Source organism: Pseudoliparis swirei, chromosome 8, assembly GCF_029220125.1.
Source record: "Pseudoliparis swirei isolate HS2019 ecotype Mariana Trench chromosome 8, NWPU_hadal_v1, whole genome shotgun sequence".
Lineage (NCBI taxonomy): Eukaryota > Metazoa > Chordata > Actinopteri > Perciformes > Liparidae > Pseudoliparis > Pseudoliparis swirei.
The window spans coordinates 16,756,633-16,774,830 of NC_079395.1; positions in this window are offsets into that span (position 1 = coordinate 16,756,633).

The following is an 18,198-nucleotide window of genomic DNA, read 5'->3' on the forward strand; positions in this document are numbered from 1 at the left end:
GGCATGAATCCATTGTGCTGCGATGATCAAAATAAAAGAGGGCTTCATGTGCCGGAGGGCAAGAAAGTCACAGACATGAAGGGTTTTTATTTTTTTCTACAAAGGGCGCTGATGGGATGGAGAGAAGGAGGGGAGGGAAATGAAAGATAGGGGAAAGCCTGGAAGGATCTCAATCTAAATTAGCCGAGTATAGAAGGAAGACTGTGCTGAGTGAGACGTACAATTAAAACCAAAGTGATGAAAACATCGCGACGCATTCAGTCACCGGGACAGATGGAGGTCTGAAAACCTCTGCAGCGAGATGATGTGAAGGTGTTTCCAAGCTGAAGGTAAATCTATCCTGTCCCCATCTCCCCTTCTTTCACTGGGCTTCCTCTCTCAATCGCTCTTCATCCCTCTCCTCCTGTCTCTCTGTGTTTCTCTATCCCTTCCTCGTCCCCTCTATTTTTTTCCCCTTCTCTCTGTGTGACACCCCGAGATGAATAGACGCTGTCACTGAGACTCTTGTAGCCTGTCAGCTTTTATACAAACAGTTAGCAAAACGGATCACTTTCCCAGGAGAGCTCCCAGTCTGAGGTGAGCTTGTTACGTCCTGTCCGAAAACAAGAACCCCCCGCCCCTCCCCCGATTGAAGACGGGGAGCGTGACCTCACGCACATGGCGGTGTCACGCCTCATCTAGGCGTCCGGGCGGCTCAGTGCTGCTGGGAATCGTGGTTTTTGGCCCCAGTCGTGTTGGCGCTGTCCTGCATGTTGCCCTCAACGCTGGAAAAAAAGTATTACATCTGGCAGCTCGCATCTGGAACCAAATGTCTCTGTCAGTTTGGAGGGGGAGCGTTCTACTCGAGGGCCCTCTCCCTCCCTCCAGTAACCATCTCCTCCCTATACAACAAATGTCCCTGTGCCTAAAAGCCCCCCTCTCAAAAAACAAGCCTGCCTTCAGTGAGAGAGAGAGAAAAAAAAGATACAGATAAAATAAAACCGTCGCCCCTCAGGTGTGTTCCCTCTCGCTCTTCCTCCTCTCTGCACCTGCACCGAGTCTCTCAAGTCCTCCACGTGTCTCTCCACACACAATGGAGACGGTGCGCCAGCCTCCGGCGCCTCTCTCCAGCTGAGAGCCGCCTCTCTCCGGAGGGCGGCGGAGGAAAAACTGCCGGCACGAACAACTGATCCTGGCAGATAAAGGAGCCGATAGCGCCTCGGACAGACCACGCCGCGCTCTTCGCTTGCTGCCTCTTTCTGTCGCTCTCAGAGGAACACGCTGATGATGAGGAGGGTTGAGGAGGAGGGGGAAGCCACCGGTCGTATTGTTTTTGAGTGGTATTATGAAAAAGATAGAAACAAATCTTGAATACATGTGTCCACGATGTGTTTTCTCTTTCCGTCCACGTATTGCATACATTTCTTTTGGGGAGGGAAACCCCCCCTCACCCCTCACATTGATTCAATTTGCCATCTAAACTCTACTCTTCATCGATTGTGTCGTCTCCACCACAAACACTGGGAATGCTGTTTAGGCCTTTATTCTACTTTTTTTTAAACAACAAACTGTGCCGTAACGCCGTACCGCCGGGCGGGATGACCTCGCGCCAGATCACTGTACCACTCACGCTCCCGAGGGGGGAGCCGGCGGCAGCGGCAGATAGGCGAGACGACGGTTGCGGGTCACCCGGGCCACAGCTGGGCCGCCCCGGGCCCGAGTGATGACCTGATGTGAATAAGTGTACATCCGGCTGCAATGGAGGGAGAGTTTGTGGAAATAGTGTTACACCTGCAGAATGGGGTTTTTCTTCAATTTCTTTTTATTTTCACTAATGCAAAACATGTTTTAAGTTGGAATACTGGATATTTTGACTGTTTTATGAGATCTGCCTTGGGGTGAATTTGCATACATTTTGTCAGTCCAGTCGTGTGTGTGTGTGTGTGTGTGTGCCAATCTCCCACATTTGTCCTGAGAAAGACCTTCATAGGAATAGGGTCTGAGTGAGAGTGCTTATTTTATTCTCCTCCACGCCGCCGCCGGCTCTGGCTGTATTAATGCAATGGCAGGGATCTTTGAAGTTGTGACTTTATGAGACAAAAGCTAATTTCCTTTCCTTTGTTCATTATCGAGAGACTTCCAGCCGGGCGGAAAGCATGCTGTGCTAATTATTCCATTCGTGAGTCGTCTCTAAAGTATGTAATGGATTTTCGCTGGGCCTTTTCACAGGTAAGCAGGCTGATATGGCACACACACACACACACACACACATCCGTCAACACGCTGGTTTACAGCCATTACAAACACAAGACTAAAATACATCAGCTGCTGTCAGCAGAATAGAACGGCAATTTAAGATTTACAGCTTGATCGTTGAAGTTATGTCAAAATCCGGCCCGCAATTATATATATATATATATATATATATATACACTTATATATTTTTATATATATATATATATAATGTATTATTATTTTATTTATTTATTTGTATTTATCCTCTGCAGACTTATAGGACCAAAACCACTTTCCAACTCATTAAGACCTGAACCCAATTTCACAAATGAGTTTCAGAGTTTGTGGGGGCCAAGTTAGGCATGTGACATAATGGGATTTCTATCTTTCCCTGAACCACAACTTGGCAGAGCATGAAGGCAAATGTTTCACATTCCATCTTTGCAGCGTTACTAGCATGCCACCCACAACACCTGAGCGCTCCCAATCAGAGTGTGTGTGTGTGTGTGTGTGTATCCTGCCACTCAGAGTCATATCGGAAAGCAACGAAAGCGGGTGTAGCAGTGATACAAGTGAAGCCATGTACCTCCTCCACTGTTGTCTAACACCCCTCCTCCTCCTCCTCCTCTTCCTCCTCCACCTCCTCCTCCTCTCTGCTTTGTTTGTGCTCATTTCATTCCGTGTGCAGCCTCCTGGCAAGCAGGTCAAGGTTTACCCTCGCACCACACACCATTTCCCTCACACGCCGCCCGGGGGAGGAACACAAGAGGCCCGAGGCAAAGGCAAGCCCAAACAGCTCGCACAACATTGCCGCCATCACCACCTCCAACCATGCTGATAGGAGGACAGCAACACTGAGCTCCCAATCACACAGTTGGATCTTTGTCTTTTCTTTCACCAATTTTTTTTTTTAACTCTTTCTCTCTCTCTCTCTCTTTCTTTCATTCTCTTTTTCTTTCTCTCCTCCGTGCCCTTTATCTTATTGTACATTATTGATTTCTGTCAGTAGTAAGGTATATGTCTATTAGCCCACAGATTTAATAGAGCGACGATATGAAGCTACTCATTTGTTCCCCCCGTAGTGTAAGTGTTCATTTTGAGAGTCTGATACTAACCCTGGCTAGGAGCTAGTGCTGGATTTTTAGCTGTAAATGGAAAACGCCTGTGGGCTTTTCATTTTCTGGGCCCAGACGTTCCCTTCATGGTGTCGGAGCCCTTGTGTTCACAGAGTTCATGTTTTGCTGCGGGGCTTTTTTAAATTTTGTTTTATCTCATAGCTTAGACTAGCAGGGCTTTAACTCCCAGAGGACTCCTGCGTAGCAACAGCAGAGATCAACAAAGTAAGTTTGTTTATGTTGGCTGTGTCCGCATGTTGTCGACTTATACATTTCTCAGTCTCCATTTCCTGCCTCTCCTTGCCCCAGGGGAAAGGAGCCCTCTAATTGGATCTTGTTCTAATTGAGCCTAATACTGGAGCTAACCGGAGTTGGGCCCTGTGGCTAATGAAGAGCTGAATCAAAACTAAGCACTAAAACGTTGGCTGTGTGTGTGTGTGTGTGTGTGTATTCTGCTCTACATTCTATCATGAATGCATCATTACTCCTTTCGGTCTTTACTTTTTACCTTATATTTTGTAGCTTACAGCAAATGGGTAATCTTAGCCAGGGAGTAAGTGTTTGTGAGGACCGTAGATGGAGCATCATTGGTTTGTCGACATTTTTTCTTTGATATATATATATATATATATATATATTAGGGCTTTGAAACGATTAAACATTTTAATCAAATTAATCACAGGTTTCTGAGCATGCGTTAAATGTGTTAAAAAAAATTAACGAATTAATCCTGTAATTTAATCATAACGCGTTATTTTTCACAGCACTAATATGTATATATATATATATATATTAGGGCTGTCAATCGATTAAAAAAAATTCACTAATTAATCGCACATTTTGAAATTGCGATTAATTAATTAAGTGTTTTCCTTCTTTTTAAAGACAAAACTTCACACAGAGCTGTGTTTTCAAAGAGGCTCCTACATATACAGTGCCAGCGAGGTATTTAATATCGTGGATGATAAATTGTTTCTTCAGTGAAACATCAGATTAGTAAAAAAAAAGAAGTATATTGAGACCCCATTGGTCCTGTCATCTTTAACACTGAACAGCAGCAGAACCAGTGGCCTTGGTAACTGACTGACATTCACATATGTCACGTTAACCCTCTGGAGGCTGGGCTCATTTTATACATTTTACAAAATAAATTAAATTCACCGTTTAAAGTCTTTTGCATGTGACACACCCCCACGTGTTATACATCAAACATTCCAGAACAGTCTCAGCTCTGAAATAAGGCTCATTGTCCTCGTGCAGTGTTCTCTGGTTCTCTGACTGACAGGCTGCTAAATGAGCCTAACCTGTGAGGTGGGAGGTCCTTTGTGATTTACTGAGTGTTCATTGGTTGTTTTTCCCCCGAAATGTTGACAGACAAACGGATTGACCAATCACGTTGAAGGTTTCGTGTGACGAGTTCTTTCCGCGCCGCGTCACCCGATAAATAAAAATATTGCGTTAAAATATTTTAGTGCGTTAACGCGGCCAAATTAATCGCATAGATTAACGCGTTAACGCTGACAGCCCTAATATATATACATATATATGGGTGTGTGCTTGCAACACATAATTAAAATTGCTCGTAATTGACCCACACAATTAGTAAAAAGCGTTGCTGTCCTTCGCAGCTGCTCTTACCTTATACCGGAGGGAGTTGTTTACGCTTGCAATAGGATGTTAAGCTGTATTGCATGGTTTACGAGGATAATTACAAGAATTAGCAGACACAAAACTCTTTTATTCAATATGTATTATTCGACATCAACATAGCAACATGTCGCTACGTGTGAATGCAGCCTTGGTCCTACATGAAGAAACATTAATGGCGCCACCTATAGGCAAAGAAAATGATCAATTCTTAACACTTGCACCACCTACAGGCAATCTGCATTACTGCTAATGTCTAATTATTTACCAAAATTTAAAAAATGTGTTGACATCCAACAGATATTATACACAGTAAATATATACAAGTAGTAACACAACTCAGTTTGTGGCTATAAAACACAATAAATACTAATACTTCAACGTCAATGAGTCATTTATTTCCCCTTAATGGGCTTAAAGTTTCTTTAATTAAAATTTCAGTTGCAGAATGAGTTGTTCTCTCTGCCTGTGGGTTGGTCTTTTCCACGGAGGACATGTTGACTTGTCACAGTGGGAAAAGAACAGGTGTAAATAATGAAATGAACAATGGCTGGATTCCATTGGGCTGCTTCAGTTGTAGGGTCCTGGTTCACTCTCACACGGCCACAACATACTGGGACGGTTTACTCTGTGTAACACCTGTGCATTTCTCAAAATGTCTGCGAGAAGAAGCAAAAGGGTGTATATGTACACATGATACACGCCGGTTTAAAAATGTCTGATAGGTGGCCGAGGTTGGACGCGACTCCATTTTCAAAGGATTGATTTGTTTCCCTTGTTCTCCTTTCCCGTCCCACTAAATGCCAATCCATTGGATGTCAAATGAAACAAGCCGAGCGTGCGCTGCAGCTTCAGCGGTCACATGGACGACAGAGAAATGGAAATGAATGACGGCGAGGTTCGCCCGAGGCCCGGAGGAGGAATGACTTCTCTCTTGCCCCCGAGTTGAGAGGCCACCATCTTGTATATTTCCACCTACCTGCAAATCATCTGCCCTCTTTACACAACGACAGACACTTGTGTATGATGGGGGTAAATATCTCAAATAGTGTCATGTGTCATGTTGCAATAACTTTAAAACTGCAGTGGTCTTAAATAGCATTTGAATAACGATAATATATTTTTAAAATAATTTACATGCTTATACAAAAGGGTGTCAAAGAGTGCTCCTTCGGGTTTTTGTCATACATTACAACATACACTACCGTTCAAAAGTTTGGGGTCACTTAGAAATGTCTTTATTTTTCAAAGAAAAGCACTGTTTTTTCAATAAAGATAACATTAATCAAAAATACACACTATACATTGTTAATGTGGTAAATGACTATTCTAGGTGGAAACGTCTGGTTTCTAATGAAATATCTCCAGAGGTGTATAGAGGCCCATTTCCATCAACTATCACTCCAGTGTTCTAATGGTACATTGTGTTTGCTCATCGCCTTAGAAGACTAATATCTGATTCGAAAACCCTTGTGCAATTATGTTAGCACAGCTGAAAACAGTTATGCTGGTGATATAAGCTATACAACTGGCCTTCCTTTGAGCTTGAAGTTTGAAGAACAAAATTAATACTTCAAATATTAATCATTATTTCTAACCTTGTCAATGTCTTGACTATATGTTCTATTCAATTTTCAATTCATTTGATGAATAAAAGTGAGTTTTCATGGAAGACACGAAATTGTCTGGATGACCCCAAACTTTTGAACGGTAGTGTATATCTTTTTTTAGGCCTGTTTAAAGTCGTATAAACCACCAGCAAGCTGTGGCTCGGCAGCCTACTTACATAAACAGCACGTCATTTTTCATATCCTGATCAAAATGTGAACCTAATTCACCAGGACAACGGGATTCATCATTATAAGAACACAGGAACGGACCTTTCTGCGATTTAGTAGTAAATCAAACACATAAGGCCGACATGTTTAGTGCCAAACTGATGGGGAAAAAGACATATACCAATGCCATTTTTTAAGGGTTACGGGTTTATCTTAGCAGAAGTTTTTCTGATATGACATAAATAGTTTTTTTCGCCCGTGCAGAATTTGGCACAGGCAGCCAAACCACCATAATCAACCATCTCCTTAGCAGTCTTGGTTGATTACAAGTTCATTTGACACCTTCTTTGCATGGATCCCAAAAGTTATTTCAAGGAATATTAGATGGCAGGAGGTGGTAGCTCCAGGTGTTGCTGCTGTGAAGCAAACTGTTGGTACCAGAAATAAACTCGGGAATAGTACAGTGTGCACTCAGAGCATACAGTTGAACTTTCCTTCTCACCCAGCATCTCGACTCTGCTTTTGAAAAAAAATGCCCATCTTGTAAATGGTAATGGGCGCTGCTACAACATAGCTGTGGTCCAGCATGCAATTGGCCACATATGCTTCGAATCCATTCCCTCAGCTCGGTGCCGTACCGAGTGGTGTTCTGGAAGCTGGCTCCGGTCCATCTCGATCTCCAGATTGTGAGGTCCTTCCAAAGCGGTCGCTGTAGCTGGAGACCTGCGAGGCACTAAGCACCGGAGGGGGGAGGTGACGATGACGACACACACACACACAGCACACCAGGTGGGCCCGAGATGCAGCCCCTCTCTCCCCCCCCCCACCGCCGGCGGCTCTCCGCCATGTCTGGAGAAAAAGGAGAGAGGAGGGCATCACGGTAAATGGTTCCAGAGCAAATATAGCCTTCCAAGCCTCTCCCGCCTCGAGGACGAAGCCCATAGGCCAATAGGGAGATTGGAAACACATGAGAGAAAGAAACTATGGTGGGGCCGCTCGATGGCTCTCACGGAGAAGAAGAAGAAGAAAAAAAAACCCCGGCTGGATGAAAGCCGTTTCCATCCGATGTAAGACATGTTGTTGTTCCCTTTCAGGATATGAACATTTGGACATGTATACAGAGCTCAGAGTACACATGGGTGTGTGTTCCCTCCTCATTGGAGAGTGGGATTGCGTTGCCTGAGTAGCCCTCCGGCTCTCGTCTTGTTTGCTGCCAGTATTGTGCGAATGGCCAGAGAGCCCATTACTCAGGGGGGATTGAAGTGAAACCGCATGTGCGCATATGTGTGGTTCTGCGCGTGCTCCGTGCTGGCGGCCCCTCCCCGGCCCCGCGGGTTTCTCCGGGGTTTCTTGTCACCCTGTGTCTCGGAGGTGAGAGGGCGGGCGATAATGGAACGCTCCCCGGCACTTTTAACAAATGTATTGAATGGAGGAATCGAAAAACCTGTTAATTAGATTTCCCTCCTCGGGGCATCGCTCGGGGTTATTATTCTTATAATTTTCTTAATCTAATGAGTTACTCAAAGTTTTATTTTCAAATGCATTTCCCTCATTCGCCCTGTAGGGCTCCTGTTTTATTAGCCCCGCTTCCTCGGCAGCACACAAACTTTATTAATAAATCAATTTGCAATACTTTGGAGGAGGAGGAGGAGGAGGGGCCTTCCGAGGATCTTTCAAACCAAACGGATGGTGACACAGCGCAGCGTGAATGTTGGGAGAGCACTGGCCCATAACCAAGGTGCACATCTTTATACTTGGTTTTTTAAAATTTACCTCACAAGATGGCTCCTGGCTTAGGGAATGGACCATGAAAATGGCTGCTCTCATGCGCCTGCAGCGCTCTATATAGATTGGAGTTTTTCATGTGGCAGTTAGGCTGCTGGGATCTGCACCTCAGGGGAAGTGCTCTCATTAAGGACAGGAGCTCCGGGCACTTTTGCACTGCTTCCTGTGGCCACTGACCTCCTTTTCACCCGTGGGCTTGCAGCTACACCGCAGCTCGGCTTCTCGGTCTCCCCGTCACTCCCAACAACGCCCTGGGGGGGTCGTCACGTGACTCGAGTGACCCCTGACCCGCTCGGCCTCCTGAAACCCCTCCCTTCGTGTCGGCGAGCCGGTTAGAGTGATCACAGGCGGCATACGGGTCACATTTGCCCTTCTCCTTAAAAAAAGAAAGATGGCGGTGATGTCCTTGGGCTTTTCGAAGGAAGAATGTTCCGAGCTGACAGTGTCAAAACATCATGTCAGAAATGGCTTGCCTAATGTGTCATCTTAAAGCAGTAGAGCTGCAACATTACTCACGTGGAGAACGTTTGAGCACTCCAGTGAAACTATACGCCATCCGTCATGTCCACAGTGGTCACTCAGAGCAAATTAGTGATCGAAGGCACCCGTCTCATTGCACCTTTTACCTCGAGTTCAAGCAAATGCTTGCTGCTTGAACGCACACACGAGGCGGATAATGACATTGCTCCGTCACCGTCCTCCCTGAGCCATCGCTGCAGCCATTTCCTCCGATGCCGCGCGGCTCATTTTAGCCACAAGACAAACTAGCTTCCGAGTAGCACCTCAAGGTGATCTACGATGGCGACTAAAGCAGTTAATCATTGATCAAAAAAGCATTACTGAGCACTCGGGGGCATTTCGACTTCTGTGCCTGAAGTGTGCCGGGAAATATCAATAAAAAAATCCCCCTGATCTTTTTGTTGTTGTTGTTTTTAATTAAAGGCTAAAAGCCTGATGCTCTCTGTTGCCGCCGTCCTCCAACGCACGGATTTGGGAGCGTAACGCACATTGTGTAAACCGAAAAACACGCTACGCTCACGTACGCAGCATTAGCACATGAAAGACGGGATTTTTTCTCTCAAGAGGGTATAGACTGAGGGGCAGCCCTGCGTCGCTGATTGGTGGATTGAGATAGCAGACCAGTTCTCATCAGCGCCATCCATACTTATACCTGCAGGCGAAACAATTTTGTCCTCCACTAGTAAGCAATTAGATTATATTCAAACACACCGAGGCTCGGAGAGAGCCTCCACAAGCCCGTATTCCCCCTATGCCGCATTCTCGCTTCCTCAGTTTGACACTTGCTTCCTCCAGATGTGTGAGGAGTTGTTGTTAACACAGGGATGCAACACACGCACACACACACACACACACACACACAGTAGGTATACGTTCCAGTTGGTATACCTCTGTCTGGAAGCTAAGCTCGCTGCCCTATAGTCTCATGGTATCCAACCCCCACTCCTTCTGCATCCCCTCAGGCCTCGGCGTGCGCGTAACATGGCTACTGAACCAAGAGGGCATTGTTTCTCTCCAGCGGGGTTTCATAATTGCACGTTCACATTTATGCACTCATTCAAATGGATACTAAAAGTGGAAGTGAAGCACGTTAACCGTGTTCTGCACTCGAATTATCCACGGCCAAATTGAAACTCGAGATGGAGCTCGGAGATTAAAGTCGCCAGGCACCGCGGCGAACGCGTTCCCCCCCCCCCCGACTGGACGCGGCGGAATGGCGACGCGGGACGCTGAACAGGGGGCAGTTGTCCACAGGAGGCGCTAAAACGCCAGTCAGCGGGCAGCGGGGGGGACAAACCCGTCAGCCACTCGGATCACATCGGGTCTGTCGGGACACAGCCAGCCTGATGGGATTTGCCCCCCGGGGGGGTGCGAAGCAGGCCAGATGACATGCAGCGCAGGGGCATGCACGGGAGGAAGGAAGAGTAGAAGATGCCACATCCGCGCAGTATGTTCCAATAACAAGCGTGCCATTATGAACGGTGACCGTGACCACATGATGCACTAATTATACCGTACAGCGTCACTGGCGTACACACTTACGCAACACTAAACGTAGGACTACTCCTGTGCCCCAAAAACATGCGCACGCATGCATGCATGTGCGCTCAGTGGTATCGCCATAAACATGTAGCCTGGATCTCACACCAGATAACCTACATCTTCAACAACACGGCACATATGTTCATGTGGGAGCGCGATGTTTACGAGCTGCGCGCCACGCATATGCTTCTGCGTGTGGGTGAATGCGCGGACACGCTTGGGTACATATGTCCGCGGGGGCAAAATGGGGAATAGACACTTCTCTTCATGCCTGTATTTTAATTGGGGCATTTATTGTTTTGGTGGTGATGTTTACTTCGGAGCATTTAAAAACTCCCCCCCAAAAAATGCAGCACGTTTCAAGGTTTATATAAGCAAAATGACGCTTTCAGCCATTAAGTTGCAAATTAACATATCTTTATGACTGTGGGATATGCCAGTTGAAGATGCGTTTACATTTTCACACTAATCAACTTGACTTTAACATGTTGGATTTCAGTTTGATTTGCTTTCATCACAAATATTGTTTTCCCCCTCGGCTGTGTGTGTGTGTGTGTGTGTGTGTATACTCGAGTGGAGTGTGTTAGTGCATGTGTGCATGTGGTTGTGCGTTTGTGTGTGTAGGTGTGTGTGTGCGTGTGTTTAAGGAAGGGGGTGGTACAAGGACAAAATGAACTAATGTTGAATATTCCGTATTGGTTTTACTGTAATTCTTTTCTAATTCTTAGTTTATTCAATTTCATCTCCTTAAGGCTTGTAGGTATGGAAATGAGGTCTGTTCTTTCTCTTTCTCTCTTTTTTTTTTTGCCTGTGTAAATTGCAGTTATCACCTGCAGCCTTTTGAACAAGATTACCCAGATGGCCTTGCGTGGTGTGCCTGAAGTTTTATTTTCCTTCTTCGCCTGCTTTCCCTTTTTTGGCTGCAGGGGAAAGGAGAGGGAGCTGGGAAGCCTCCTGGAGACTTTAGGCGAGGCCGGGAGGCAGCAGCTGTGGCAAAGAGAGATCTGGGGAAGAAGAAGAACAAGAAGAAGAACAAGAAGAAGAAGCAGAAGGAGAAGAAGAAGAAGAAGAAGAAGAGTGAGTTGGGGAGGGAGAGCTTGGGGGTGGATGAGACTGGTGCAGGGGGCGTAGTTGTGTGTGTGTGTGTGTGTGTGTGTGTGTGTGTGAAAGGAGGGGGCACTAAAACCTAAAGCTGAGAACACCAGCTATTATGAACACTACCCCCTACCTGGCTCGGCTGTCAAGGGGACCTGAATAACCCTCGGAGTACTCAAAGAGGGGGCTGCTGGAGTGGGAGCAGTCTGGATGGGAAATGGGGGGGGGCGGGATGTGAACATGTGCTTGGAGTGAGGAGTTGTTTGCAGACACAGCGAAGTGCGTCCCGGTGGAAACTTGACATTACCACATCGCGGCTCACATTAGCAACAATTCAAACGGCTCCAGTCGTTCCCTGAGATGAAATGTCAGGACTTGGTGGGAGGCGTGGTAACCAGCCGCCTCCCGCCCAGGTGATCATCGTTGTGTGTGCGAGCGGTGGGATTTGTCATTGGGTTTCCACTCGCCGTGCCCTGGACATAATCTGCTGCTGGTTTTCTGCCCCGAGGAAGAATATGATTTTAATACATTAAGGTGGCGCTGAGATAGAGAATTATGCAGCGTTAAAGTGTTGCCTGTTTATTATTCTAACATGCAACAGCCTCCATCCGCACTAATCTCCAAAAGAACACACCCAACACCCAGATTGCTGATCTTGGCTCGGGGGCAACGCTGAGAGGAGATTCTCACCTGAGATAAGGTGGGGAGGAGGAGGAGGAGGAGGAGGAGGAGGCACTGCATATATCACTTAAAATATACTTACAAAAGCAGGTTGTTGGAGGGGAGAGCTGAGGGGAGGATCACCCTCTTCTTCCTCTAAACAAGACACCCATCCAGAAGAAATGCCTTTGATTTGGTGCAGGTGTCGAGTGTCAGGATGTGGCAGCGGGGAAACAACAAAACAAATGTCCCAGCATGCATCCTGGATGGTCCGGCTTCTCCCGACGCTGAAGTCTGTTGTCTGATCAAAAAAACCTGCGCGGTCTCTCGGCGACACCTACACAGCTGCCGCCAGAGAGTCGGCGGTCGGCTCTCACTGTTTGTTTTCACTCCCTCCATTTGTTTGTTTCGTTAAGGTATTTGCTTTCCATCATAATGAATCACTTTTTTCATTTTTTTTTCTTCTCTTCTTCATCTTGTTCTTATTTATTCTCATGGCTGGAGGTAGAATGTGGTGGTTGATGAGGGGCTGAAATGAACTGAGCCTTAGCCGTAGCCCGGGGGCTGGCGCATATTTTAGCATAAGTGATGGCCGACCCGAGGGCTAGAGCCGAGCTGAGAGCGCCCTCAGGACAGCAACTCTGACAGATCATGTATTTATAGGTCTGTTGAAAGACCTCTATTGTGTCCCACATAGCCCCAGAGCATGTCTGTCCTCTGTATTATAATAAAGCCGTTGGCCTTACCACCATGATGGATGGGTGGCCCTCGAATGGCAAGCTCCAGAATCATTAGAGGACTCCTAACATGCAGGTCTACCCATGTGAAAGGATGGCGTGGGGGGGGGGCGCGACCGGTGAGCAATACAGTGCAGTTGAGACCTTTTAATCAAGGATAAGGTAGCCTTTATTAATTCTCAACCAAGAGAGGGAGGGAACGCGGGGGAGAGAGAGAGAAAGGAGGACTGGAGTGAGGGAGGAGGAGGAGGGGGGGGAGCTGATGTTTGCTGATGTTTTTTGCCTAAGGATACATTTGCAATTATCTCAATGGCTTAAAACGCCCCGCGGGCTTTTTTTCAATCCAGGTTTGAATGCTGCACCTATAGCACTCACAGGCCGGTCAGATCTCATTGCTGCTGAAATTTCCACCGCAGCCGCGGCATTCCATCACACCTCCACCGAGGTGCACGGCGTGTGACCGTGAAGCCAGAGCACAGCGTATGTCGTATTAGGGGGACTTTTGGTGGGGAAAAAAAGAGAAGGAAATACAGAAAAAAAAAGAAAAACAGAACTTGCTTGAATATACTCTGCAGCCCCGAAAAAAGGGAGAAAAAAATATAGCTTGACTTTTTTTTCTCCTGCGCCTTGAGCCTCACAAGCAGAGTGGTGTTTGAGCTGTTTCCCAATCTCATGTTCTTCTGTTACCTCTGGAGTAGAATATAAATGATTCCCTCTCAGTGTACAGTGTATGCCAAGGGGCCTGCAGCGACCATAGTCCGGTTCTAAAATTCCTCACTGCAAGTGCACCATAACTCAAGGCCTGACTGATAAATAAACAATGGAAAGTGCAGCATGTTTGCACTAGCACAAATCCTCCACACGGAGCACTGCCACATATTACTGGCCGATCACCAGGAGGTGAGGAGACGGTGGGATGAAGGTTGGAGGAACACAAATCTGGTGTTCTTGACATGTGCATTCCTTCTGTACCGTTCTATCAGTGTGGAAATGCACTGTACAGCGATAGGATCTTAATGACACACTTAGAATTAAAAGTAATACATTTGATGATAGAGAGTGAACTGAAGAGTGTTTTGTTTGAAGCAACTAGGGTGATTACACATTTGATCCCCTCTCACTCTTTGCTATTCAAATAATTCATGTATCCCTCCTGCCACCAGCTGGTTGACCCTTTGAGTGAGAATCTTGAGTGAAATGTCTCTACACCTATCGGTTTGCCACGAAATGTCACACGGACATCTACGTCCCCTTCTGGATGGGTGGACTAACTTGGGTGATTATGACTTTTCCAAGAGGACCAGTTCCTGCTAAACTAATGACAGGTCCCTCCGCCACAGTTCTACTTTGTTTTGTGCTCATTTGCAAATGTTGTAAGCGTGACAGTGTGCCAAACTGAAATGGTGAGCATGGTAAACGTGTCACGACACTATTAGAGTGGACCCGAAAGCACGACTCAGACAGGAGTAACAAAGATGACTGTCTTTGGTTGAAAACAGGCTGGGTCAAAACCGGGAGATCAGTCGAAGAAGCAAACAAGTCCAAAAAGGGGCAGAGAATCAGAGGTCAGGGCAGGCAGGGTCAGAACAAGCAGGTCGGGAATATACTCTAATAACAGTGGAGAACTTGGCACGAAAACACAAGACAATCTGGCAGAGGACAAGTGGAAGTGAGGGAGCTAAATAGTGAGGGACTAATGAGGGGATGGGCTGCAGGTGAGAAGGACGTGAGGACCAGGTGAAGGGAATGAGGGACTAACGAGGTGATCAGAGGCAGGTGAGGGGAGTTGGATTGACGAGATGGTGTGACAGGATGAAAACAACTATTACAAAAAGGAAGGCGTGGAGTTAAACTGTTACAAAACGCGATACGCTCTAAACATCAGCGTATTAGCATAGCTAGTGTGAGCATAAGTTAGCATGCTGCCGTTAGCATTACCTCATAGCACCACTGTGCAGCCTAACAGAGCAGCTGTCCTGGCTGGAGACTATAGTGTGCAGGTGCAGGTGCAGGTGCTATTGCCTGCATGGCCACATGCTTTGAACTAATAGTAGGCAGCATCTCACCTCCTCCTGTCATGGTCTGGAGAGCAGGCGACAGGGGATGGACCTAAATGCAGACACAGGGCCAATCCAATGTCTCTCCCCCCCTCCCCCTCCCACCTCCAAGGGCCCCAAACCCTCAGGGACCGACTGACATCACCCGCTAAATGGCTGAGTGTGACAGACTGTGAGGGCTCGGAACGCTGTAAATACGAATGGGACAGCTCTTTGCCGCAACATACCACGTTACCATGACAACGTCGAGAAGTATCATGTCCAATTGTGGGTATTTATTTTATATTGTTTACTCCCTGATTTTAAATTGTTCCAGGCTCGCTCCGCGCAAGATGAGAAGTAGTTTCAAATAATGGCAAAATGAAATGTTTGATGAATAAATCAGTGTAATATCATCCCCGCTTCCTTTCTTCTGATTCAATGGGCTCTTATGTTTCCATCTTTACTCCTAAATGTTTCTGAGTAAACGTAGTTTGCCAGGGTGAACGCCCATGTGTCGTCCTCTTTGCTTACCTTCTGTACGCCCCGTGTTTAACGTCACATTGCTATGTGAATTGTGGGAAATTTGCTCAGGCCGAAGGAAAGTGTTCACAAAGGGCTCAAAAGGTCTGCAAGAGAGCCCTCAAACACTCGATGGTTTGACATCGGGACAGCCCTCGACCCTCACGGACTTTACCGGAGCACTCAAAGTGAGTGTGAAGTTTGGGATTGGGTCAAAGATTTCACTAAAAAAAGCTGAGAAACTAGAGTTCAACACAATAAGCAGGAAACAGACAAACTGGTACAGAGGTCCAAACAGAACCGAAGACCAACTGAACCAGAATAGAAGAACTGGGCGTGTAGAAATCGGGACTGATACTCGCTGAGCGAGCAGCACAGGTGACGACAGGGCGGACGAGAGACAGGTGAGTAATGAGGGCGGGGCAGACCCTCACAGAGGCGGGAAAACAAAATAACAAAAGGCAGGAAGTAAAGACACATGAGGAGTTAACTTCAAAATAAAAGCAGGAGACACTAAACATTATTCACATTCTGTCGATGATGGCAGTTCACTTTTGAATGTCCACATCTCGCACATTGCACCTTTAACATGATGGAGGTTGGAGAACGCAAGAGGCTAAACATCGTGTGTATTTTTGAGGAGTCACAGAAATTATTAGAAAAGTTGAAAATATACATGAGTAAAAAAAATGGTTTGCGTTGGCTTTTGTCACTATAGCCATCCAACTCCAATTGTTATTTCACGATCCAAGAACCTGCCGCCAGAATATCTTGAATGAAGCTGACACAACCACAATGGACGTCATCAAAGCTTATTGGGTTACAATCTGTTCTACATTTAAAGTGGATTATTACAAGATGCCTTGGGCTCCCACAAAATAAAAATAAAACGGGGGGATTAAGGAGTATGTGTTACTGCAGAAACAAAAGGAACAGGGATTTCTCCTTTGCACGCTGCCTTCATCTCAAGCAAGGTCGAGCACAAGAACCCGTCAGCAGAGACGCTGAGCTCCACTTTTTGTATTTATTCTGACTCGTGTTTCTACTCCAACAAAGCCACGGTGACGTATTATTCCACTGGAGAGTGTCCAGTTGGGATATTATCCTACCAGAGATTCTCCATCTGCGAACATTTAAGGCTCCAAACACTGTGTGCAGGCATTCATCACACAGATGAACTAATTTTCTCCACGAGAAATAATGGCTGGGAATATGTGGCCATTATATTATAATAAAGGTATTTATGAGCCTTCAATCCCACAGCCTCACTAGGAGATATCTTTGAAAATGTGAAATCAGCTCCGGAGGCTCTGGGAGGGAGAGAGAGAGAGAGAGAGAGAGAGAGAGAGAGAGAGAAATGGCAAGGGAGAGATGTGGGAGTTGTGTTTTGCTTTTTTGCCACGGGATACATTTATAATTATCTTGCTGGCATAAAATGGCCGCGGGGCCTTTTCAATAAAGGTAGGAGGCACCTACAGCACAGCATATTACCTACAGATCAACGCAGAACAAGAGAGAGAGGACTGCAGATAGAAGAAGACGACTTCCAGAGTACAAAGCACATCGGCTAATAAGGGTATTTAGTGAGGGCGTTCGTTAGGTGCAGTGGAGCCACTGCTTGCTGGAGAAGCGAGCGCCGTGCGGCCTGATGAAGACGAGGTGAACGAGTCCATCCACTGACCTTCACGAGTGGTGAGTAAGCAGAGCCTGGGGGGGAGGGCGAGGGAAAGACGGCCTGCACGGCCACTTTCTCCAGGCCCCACTCTGCCTTTTGATGGCTGGAAATAATCACTAGAGAGAAAGCGAGTGAGAGAGACATGATCACAGACACACCACGGAAAGGAGGAGCTCAAAGGACTTTATTCTCCTCCAAACCCCCCTGTCCTCTAAAGGACTGGAAGTCAGCCTCTTAATACGATTCATCTTTTTCTCCAACAGGCTGTGTCCGGAGAGGAGGAAATCTCTCATTCCTTTTCAAGTTAGTCTGAAAATCCAGGAAGTGGGGAGAGAAAAGGCTAAACAGGGTCTCATTATACTCACAGGTAACACACTCGAACATCACATAGGGCGCTCGCAAAAAGTACAGCTGGATTCTAGACTAGACACATGTTCATGCTCTCTCTCTCTCTCTCTCTCACACCATGTTTTGTTTATGGAGAACAACAACTATTTCTGTATGAACCTCGTTAATTTCTGGTTCATGTAGCTCAATATCTCGCCAACCAGATGTCAATAATTTCCATTAAAAAAAAAATCGTTACCGATATTTATTCCACGAAGAGGTTTTTTTTTAGGAGAGTTAATGAGATGAGAGGATGGATATCACTTTCATGTCTGAACAATACATACAGCCTGTAGCCGGTTAGCTTAGCTTAGCTGGAAGCGGCACCTATGACGTGAACTATTTAACAGGTCATATCTTTTCTTTTTTTTTTAAACCCAGGTGCAAACATGCCAGGCTGTGGTTACACAGATGTTGTGCAGCAGCTGGCTATAGATTTATATTTATTGCACAGAAATGAGTGATGTGATATTCATTTATCTCTGT